The 9,649-nt window shown below is 49.0% G+C and overlaps 1 long non-coding RNA gene across 1 annotated transcript; it reads right to left on the bottom strand.

Annotated features, from left to right (window-relative positions):
* Positions 1 to 8,054: 8,054 nt before the first annotated feature.
* Positions 8,055 to 9,356, bottom strand: LOC143379862 (uncharacterized). Its single transcript, XR_013088574.2, has 3 exons — positions 9,297 to 9,356; positions 8,921 to 9,085; positions 8,055 to 8,304 (listed from the first exon to the last, which is right to left on the bottom strand). It is a non-coding gene; the product is annotated as an uncharacterized LOC143379862 (long non-coding RNA).
* Positions 9,357 to 9,649: the final 293 nt, after the last annotated feature.

Here is a 9,649-nt window from a genome sequence, read left to right as displayed (position 1 = left end):
TACTGTTCTAACAAAAATCATTCTCTCTTGAATAGGAAGAGATACAGAGCATCATTACTGCTTTGTATATCACATATGAATACAGGATAGGGCCCCACAGTGTGGCTCACACGGCTTTTAGAAATCTTTTACCTTCCTCCAACCAGGAACCACCTGGCGAGTCAATCTATTATGCTACAGAATTAACTCCACAAAGAATCATTCTAATCAGATCCCTTTCACAATAGTTTTTCATGGTCTCCAAGAAAGAAAAAAAAAAAAAAGATAATAAAAAATTTGTAAACATTTGGTGAACCACCATTTTACCCAAACTTCTGTCCCAGGCTCATCTTCTCCTGCTGGTCTTCATCATCTCTGACCCTCTAGATGACCCAGCGTCCCCGCATGTCCTCTGCACCTGCTGTCTGCTCCGCCCGCCTGCTGCCTTCTGACTGCCTGACCCACCCCATAGGCAGAAGCCCATGCACAGCCCCCTCATCCACCCAGGATGCCAGTGCCACGTGCGGCTCCTCTTCATCCTTAGTCTCTATTAGTTTCCTGTGTCTGCCGTAGAAAGTTACCAGAGACATAAAACTTTAGAAATGTGTTTTCTCATAGTTCTGAAGGCCACAAGTCTACAGTCAAGGTGCTGGTGGCACTGCCGCCACTCTAGGGGCTCTAGGGGTGATCCCCTTCCTGGCCTCAGCCGCTTCTCATGGCCATTAACCATCCGTTCCCGTGGCCTGCATTAGTCCGGCTTCCCAGAGAAACAGAGCAAATGGGACACGTGTACATCATATATATATATATATATATGTAGAGAGAGAGAGAGTGGGTTATTTTAAGGGATTGGATCTCCTGATTATGGATGCTTGTAATTCCGAAGTCTGAACGGAGAGGCCAGCAGCTGGGGCCCAGTCTGAAGGCCACATTCAGGCACAATTCCTCCTCTTTGGCGAGGTTCGCCTCGGGTGCTAGTTGGGATTTAAGTGATAAGATGAGGCCCACCCACACTGCAGGGAGCACACTTCAGTCAAAGTCTGCTGGTTTAAAATGCTAATCTCCTCTGAGAACACCCTCACAGAGAAAGGTTTGAACAGATACCTGGACTCTGTGGCCTTGCCAGGTGGACACAGGAGATTAACTCTCACCTGGCCCTCCTGCTGCACTCTGATCCAGGGTCAGGTTGCCTCTGCCTTTCTGACTGTCTCCTCCATGGGCACGTGACCTTATAAGAATGCACGGAAGGGGCCAGGGGTTACTCAGGGGTAGAACTCTTGCCTACTATGTGCAAGTTCCTCGGTTCCATCCCAGCACCTTCCTCGGAAAAAAAAACAGAATGCATGGGATTACATTTAAGGCCCCACTGGATAATCCGAGGTAAACTCCTCCTTACAAAGTCCTTAACTTAATTCTATCCACAAAGACACTATTTGTTTCTAAAGAAGGTAGCATACATTTATTCATCTGCCATAGAAGGTGATATTTGCAGGCTGCAGGATTTGGGGTATAGCTAGACCTCTGTGAGGCTCACCATTCAACCTCTCACATTCCCCCAAACAAACCTAGCTTCTTATTCTCCTATAAGTTTCATGAACATGTCCATAGATTTAGTTGCTATTTTTTGGTTATATCATTAACACAAATCGACAGACATGCATCGTCTTACTCGACGACAGGCACTGTGTCCATGCTCAGCTCACAAAGAAGGATAAGTGGTCCTGGATTCAGCAAGCTCACTACCTAAGAAGAGTATATGTGTAAAGAAATATCCCCAAACCTATATTATATGTGCAACTAGATCCATGTCGTTATTTAAATTGTTTTTTAATGTATACATATATATATATACATTTTATTTGGAGTTAGATACAATACCTTTATTTTATTTATTTATTTTTGGTGGTGTTGAGGATCGAACCCAGTGCCTCACACGTGCTGGGCAAGCATTCAGATAAGCCACAACCTCAGCCCTGTTATTTAAATTTTTAACTAATTAAAATTAAAACTGTGGTTTCTTAGTGGTGCTAACTGCATTCAATTGCCCAAGAGCTACATGTGGCCATTAGCTATCATACTGGAGAGCTGCATGCCATCATCTTTGTAGAAAGTTCTATCAGACAATATGGTCTAGAATGAAGGAGTGAACCTTTGACAAACCTATGACAGTGTCTTAAAATGTTAGTGCTGCAGAGTCACTACAGCTCATGAATCTAATCTGTCATTTTATGTATAGACATTGAGACCAGGAGAGGAAGAACAACTGCCGCATTTCCAAGCTGTTGGCCAATGTCATGGTCAGTCTCATGGCTGGCCTGGAGCCCTGCACTGCTGATGTCCTGTGATGGGTTGTAGTCTTTACCCTGTCCCCCATCTGTACTGACTCATAGTTGACCGGACTTTAGTTGTGACGTTTTCCAAGAGTGCAAGTTTTGGTGTGAAGTATTCTCTTGTAGCAAAATTCATGAGGTCTTCCTAGTGCATTCTGGGCAATATGGGAGGGAGATTCACAAGTCAGGCCTGGAGAACGGAGCCAGAACCTTGGGGCAGTGGATCCCATCAAGGAGTAGGTATAGGCCGCTCCCCAGCTGAAAGCCAACACTGGAGAGCTGACGGGATGTGGGAAGGCAAAGAGGTAGTGTGCTCCAGCAGAAGGGCACCTTAGAGATCTCCGGCTCATTTCCCACTCCTCCTCTGGCTGTCACTGTGGCCTTGGTAGCTCACCTTTCCACACTGAGGTTGTTTCTTACCTGCAAAATACAAACAATGATGCCAATATGATTAAGTGGCTTTGCATATTATATACGGATAACATAGCAACTAACCTGTTGAGAGCCACAGCCAAAGGGGCCCCAGCAAACTTCCAGCTGCCAGCTGATGATTGGCTCACAGCGGCCCCAGCAAACTTCTAGCTTCCAACTGATTGGCTCCTCTGCGGTGATGCTCATTGGCTGTTTCCCCGCCCTTTCAGACCATGGAGCTGTTCATTGGGGGACTTTTTTTGGCTCTGCCCACATGACCCAGCCAATCAGCCTCAAGAGCAGGAAGAGTGGGGGAGGTGGAGAGGCCTGTGGGAAGCCAGTGGTGGCAGTTGGGCTCTGAAGGTTTTTCCTGAGGAGCTGTGTGGTGTGGTGTGTGTGGTTCTAAAAATAAAGTTCGTTTCTTTTGACGAGTGGCTCCTGAATTGTGCCCAGCCAGGCATTTGGTGGCCCATACGGGGAACGAACCTGAGACCTTGGCGTTATCAGCACCAAAGAGATTCTAAAAGGAATGATAGGTTTATAAGATCGGAATATTATTGTGATACTAACATAATAATAATAATTATTATTATATAGTCTTAAAAATATTATAAAAGTAGGTATGGACAAAAATGATAACAGCAGGTATTTATAGAACATATATTATGCACCAGGCATTGATCTAACGTATTAACCCATTTAATTCCTATAACAACTTTATGAAAGGTACCGATGACATTGCTGTTTTACATATTCAAAATCTGTGGCTCAGAGTGGCATATCCAAGATCCTTGGCAGTAAACAAAAAGCTAAGAGGAAACCTAGGCAGTGGGCTTCAGAAGACAAGCTGTTACCCACCTTGATTTCCAGTGGGTGGGAGGGACGCTCTTCCTTCCAGAGAAAAGCACTTTTAAAATCCTTCCACTCAGCAAGGACCTATGAACGACCTTTGTTGAATGAATATTTTGCAGCTGGGAAGATGGACACCTTGGCTGCTACGAGAAGCAGGGTCCAGAGCACTGGATGGCTGGGAGCCACCTGGCTCCCTAAGGGCTGCCCTGGGTCTCAGGGCCAGCTCTGCACTTTCTCCTTAAACTCTTGTGAGCTCAGCTCTGACACTTGGTTAAGCTAAAATGCAAACAGCCACAGTTTTGGCTGCCTCAATCCTCCTGAGCTAGTTCCTGTTTTCCAAGCTTCACAGGTTGTTGAAATACAAACATCCTACCTAACAATTTTAGCTTTGCAAAAAAGCATCTCTGGTAGAAAAATGTCCCTGTCCAGTCTTCATCTGTCCAGTGATGCAGTAAACTGTGATGGAGAGTTACAAGGGCCAGGAACTGTCCATGCAGACACCAGACCACACAGCCCGTCCCGCAGCAGGCTCCGAGCCCATAGAGGACGCAGACATGAAAAGATCAAACGAAGTCTTAAATTCAGGTAGAAAGGGCACAGGAAAAAGAAGACACACAAGAAGAGTGGCCGGTCCTGTGAAGACCAAGAAAGGTGTCATGAGACCGTCCGACTTGCTCACCCTTGAGTTGACATCTCGCTGCTGAGATACCTGTGTGAGGTGGCATTCTGCACCGTCGGTTCTGGGCCGACATTCTGAGATATGTGTGTTTGCTCTTCCTCTCTGTTTTGAGGAACGTTAACGAGATTTTGCATTGGTTAAGGTCTGGCCGTCTGCCCTGCTTGGCTCAACTGAAATTTCGAAGCAAATTCTGAGGCGGGGGGTGGGTATTTTTTCCAACTCCTTAATTCAACAACTGGAAAGCTCCATGAGATTCATTCATCTTTGTATCTTTTCAAATGACTTCCACTGAAAGGGCCACTCTGTTGAAGTCACCACTTTTCTTTAAATAATATTTCCACTGTGTGCTCTAGCTGTTTATTTTTATAGTTCTGTGTATCTGACCTAAAGCTTTTAACCTTGTGTGTGTGCCCTGAAGTGACTTTATTGCAAAAGGGTTTGGCTTATAAATCTAAATAATAAATAATATTTAGCCATAACGGAAGGGAAAGAAATATCCATGCTGCCTGTTCCCTGGAGAAATGTAATGGCAGAAATGAAAAAGTAAAAGAGGGCTCACGTAAATGAGGCCCCGGGAGGAGTGGATACTAAAACCCTTGGATAGAATGGGAGAGAGTGATGTGGCCCACATGTGCATACGATTCCGGACTCTGATGGATGATTTAGGATACAAATCATAACAGAGTGAGCACCGTGGAGAGGAAGAAATGGAGGCTCAGAGACATGAACAGTCCCTCATGCTACCTAGTTGGTAGAGAAAAGGGAAAAGAGATCAAAAAAAGGTGTTTCTCTGCTTCCCTTGGGCCATGCCGCCTCATTATTAATAACCATTTCTCTAATGAAACTGGTCAAAAGACGTGTGTTGTAGAACTTGGGATTAAGGTCCACAGAGAATTATTAAATTATTAGGAGAAAGACGTCAGTTCCAGGAGTTCCTTATTGGTCCAGATCCCTTCTATTTTCTCTCTGGGGATGGAACACAGGGGTGTTTGACCACGGAGCTACATCTCCAGGTCTTTTAAACTTTTCTTTTTAGACAGGGCCTTACTAAGTTGCTGATTCTGGCCTCAAACTTGCAGTCCTCCTGCCTCAGGCTCTGGGAAGTCAGGCATGGACAATGGCCATTGGCTTATTGTTATTATTTTTTATGAACCCTATATTTAGAACCATATTGGCTCCAGACTTCTACATCTAGCAATACTAGAAGGGGCAGACCAACATATCTGCTGTGTAGAAAAAGCATCAAAGAACTGTCAAGTCCACCAGGATCTGCAGAAATGAAGTCGGGGAGTGAAGGGCAGCTCAGTGAGTCACCCTCTTGGAGTCCTGTCTGCCTACCCAGGTTTGCTGCCACTGCGGGAGACTTAATCCTCCCCACCCCCTTTGATTTCATGCCACCCCTCCCCCCATCCTCTCCTGCAACATCATGACCATTACACCAAGATCCCAGAGCCCTGCTGGCATCTCCTACTGTCCATGCTCATGTGCAATGAGGGAGCCACCACAGAGCTTTTCCCAGATGCTGGGGTCCCCTCCCTAGCACTACGTCCTGCACCACTGAGGTATGGGGGGTAGTCAGGTGCTGGGGCCTGACCCTGTCAGTCAGCACAGGCTGCCGTAACAAATCACCACTCACCGAGCAGTTTAGGCAGCAGACATTCATTTCTCAGAGTTCTGGAAGCTGAAAGTTTGGGACCGAGGTGCCAAGAGACACGTCTTCAAGGCTGGCAGAGGGCCTGCTGCACCCTGTCCTCTGTGGCTCTTGCTCAGAGCCTGCACATCCACTGTATCACTTCCTCCTCTTCCATCTGTCAGATTAGGGTCTCACCCATGTGACCTCATTTAACTTAAAGACCCTGTCTCCAAATGTCACCAGGAGAGGAGATTCCAACTGGCAGATGACAACTTTAGCCAAGTCCTCGGGTGGCACGGAGGGTCGACGAGTGAGTTGAAAAACCAACTGGAACCCTCCACTCCGAGGAGAAGAGGGCAGAAGTTGTGATGGTTGATGCTGTGCGTCCATTCACCTCCCCTACGGTGCCTGGATATTAGGTTGAACACGATTCTGGATACTGCTATGCTTTGGAGAATTGACATTTGAACTGATGGACTTGGAATAAAGCAGATTGCCCTCCACCCAATGGGTGGACTTCGGTTAATCAGTTTGAACCTAAACAGAACAAAGAGGAGAAAACTCTGCCGAGGACAGCCTTGACCCCTGAACTGCAAGGCCCGCCCTTCCTGGGACTCCCAGGTGCCAACCTACCCTGCAGGTTTGGGACTTGCCAGTCTCCAAAAACATGACTGCCAATCCTTAGAATTCAAATAGCACTTGAGCGCGCGCGCGCTCTCTCTCTCTCTCTCTCCCCCCCCCACCCCCATCCCCTCCTCTCCCAGCCTCTCTCTCTATCTCTTCCCCTTCCTGTTGGTCCTGCTTCTCCGGAGAACCCTGATTAGCATAGGAGTAGAAACAAAGTCAAATTCTAACCCCGCAGACCTGGAGTAGGACAAGGACCCACCCACAGTAGCCAAGGCAAGGAAGCCCCTGGGAGGGCCGGGAAGCCCGTCCCTCTCTCTGTGGCTGCTGGCTGCATAAATGGCATCAGTAGGTAGGCATGGAGCCTGGCCAGAGGAGCGTGGGTCCCTGGAACCTAGCCTGATCTTCTGCGCCTGCAACGTGGGAGTTCCTATTAGCTTTGTGGTGACCGCTGTCACAAACCACTACTTCTTGACTTGAAAGAGCGGAATTCTACTCCCTCACAGTTCTGGAGCTCAGGAGTTCAAAATCAGTAGCACTGGGCTGAAGTCGAGATGCCAGGAGGCCCACACTGCCTCCGGAGGCTCCGGAAGCTCTCCTCCACTCCTCGCTTCCTTCAGCTCTAGGGCTGCTGGCTCCCCTGGCCTGAGGCTCCCTCACTTCCTCCTCCAGCTTCACAGGTCACCCCTCTGTGCCTCTGCCTCCCTTACCTCTCTCTGCAGAGCTCGTTTGCCACGGTGTTTAAGATAACCTGAAAACCCAGGGTAATTTCTGATCATAACCATTTTAACTGAATCACATCTGCGATCCTTTATCATAGGGAGAAACAGTGACAGTCCCCAGGGATTCAGACCTGATATATTTGGATCCTACTTTCTTTTTTAAAAAGCCATCCCCTCCTTCTTTGGGTGTCTATTAGAGAAAGAACAACTAGCACCTTGAATTGCTTCCCCAATGCTGCACTTACAGAATCTGGACAGAGGCTCCGGTCATTTCTGGGTCAAGTGAAACCCTCCAAAGTGCCCTTAAACATGCTCATCCTGCCACATGCAATCTACATGTGACCTGGGGACGCAGACCAACCCTAGGCCAGGCGAGTTCCACACTCAGCAGATGTGAGGCCCGGACGCTCCCCGCTCTCTGCACACAGTAGTTGACAAACTTGCCCTCTAGGCCAGAAATCCTGGGTCGAAGTCTGAACTGCCATTTATCAGCTTTAAGTCCTGGGGCAAGTTTTAAGTTCTCCAAGTTTCAAGTTCACCATAAAATTGAGAACCTAATGGGATCTGGAATTGCTGGCCCAGACGAAACACTAGCACGAGGGGGCATGGATCAGCACTGTCCACTCAGGGGACCTGCCTGGCCTTGTCCTAGTCTTGCTGGCCCTGTAAGGAGGCCTTCCAGGTGCACACTAAGACCACACCCCTTCCCCACGGGGTCCCTGAGAGGGGCTTCCCAGGGCTTTCCTGAGACCCTCACCCCACAGCTCTTGGCACAGGGAAGGGGAGCCGTCAGGAGCACAATGGTCGGTTTCCTCACCGGCAGAGCAGGATAAGGTCCCCAGGCACCTGGATTCCCGTGGACGCTTGGGACACTGTGGGCGTGTGTGGCCTCCTGAGCGATCGATGAATGGAAGATGAATGAAGCTCTTGCTGTTCGGATCTGTCACGATCCACTGACTTCAGCAGATCCGGCGGGACATAGATCCAGGGTCATTCAATACCGTGGGACCCATATGCTTTCACCCATAGATGTTGAAACGCTCCAGACCAATGAGGAAGCACTCACCTGCAAGTCTTAAAAGAAAAATAAAGAAAAGGGAAGAGAGAGAGGGAAGAAATAAAGGAAGGAAGAAGATTATTTCTAACAGAAGGAAAAGGTGGAGGACTGGGACATGGCTCAGTGGGAAGGTGCTTGCCTGGTGTGCAGGAGGCCCTGGATTCAGGGCCCAGAACTGAAGGGGAAGAAGAGGGGAAGGAAACTAAAGAGGCCGTGTGGAGGCTGGCGAGGGGCTCAGGTCTGGGTCTGCCGGGTGTGAAGGTCACTCAGGGTGAGTGCCTCCCCCTGCGCTGCCATCTTCTCTCTCTGAGGCTCAGCCCCCCCAGGCGCCCTGGGCCAGCAGAAGCGAATCCCCCTGCCGACTGCAAACGTCGGGCTGTGTGAGGAGGCCTGAGGGTGGGCAGTGCTAGCCACGCTTGGGAAGAATCCTGGACCCCCATGGTCACTAGTGTGCTCCGGTCAGGTCCGGGACCGACCCTGCTGCTCCGTGGGGTGAGGCCAGGGGGCTGCCCCACGCTGCACAAGACCCCAAGGGTTTTTCTGCCACAGATCTGTCACCAGGGAGTCCAGGCTGTCCTTTGGCCCCTCCACCAGCTCCCTGGGAGGCAGCAGGCTCCCTGGACCTCCACCGACCTGCAGAAGGCAGGCCCCTTGACCGTGGCCTGAAGACGCCCAGTGCTGGAGCACCCGCCTGGACTCCCCTCAAATGCCAGGCACAGGTGTCCCCTCACTAGCTGTGGCATTTCCTCTTCTCGTTCTTTGTTGCACACTTGTGGGGTCCTTTTCACCAGGAATGACCTGAAACAAATGTCCGGGCACAACCTGACATCAGACAAAGAGATTCCAAATCTCAGACGCTCCACCTGCTCTTGCAGCTGCCTGGGTGAAATCCCCGCTGATACCAGGAGCGTTCTCCTGTCCCCAGCCTGTCCAACACAGACTCCCTTCTAGCTCAAACACCTGTGGCTCCCTGCTCCCTGCACCCACACAGCCCTCCCCGCACACCCACCTTCTCATTAGGTCTCCTTTCTTCCATGGAAGAGTTTTCAAAAGTTCTGTTGTTTCTCTCTGAACCTCAGGCTCACCTTCTTTTCAATGAAAAGCACATTGTGAAAGAAACAAAAAACAGCAGGACATCTGACTCTGAAAAAAAAAAAAAGAAGGGCTTTGATGAAAGATCAACAAGGGCTCCAGCAGCCACATGATTCATTAATATGTGCAGGGCACTCCCTGCAGTTGTTCAGTGCTCAACCTGAGCTACCATGCGGATGTCCCTGACTCTTGGTTCTACATCTATAAAATGAAAGGATCCTCCATGACTCATACAATTGTGGTGCAAAATACTCCTAGTGAAAAGATGGC

This window comes from Callospermophilus lateralis, chromosome 14, assembly GCF_048772815.1.
Source record: "Callospermophilus lateralis isolate mCalLat2 chromosome 14, mCalLat2.hap1, whole genome shotgun sequence".
Classification (NCBI taxonomy): domain Eukaryota; kingdom Metazoa; phylum Chordata; class Mammalia; order Rodentia; family Sciuridae; genus Callospermophilus; species Callospermophilus lateralis.
This window is presented reverse-complemented; position numbering and strand designations above follow the sequence as displayed.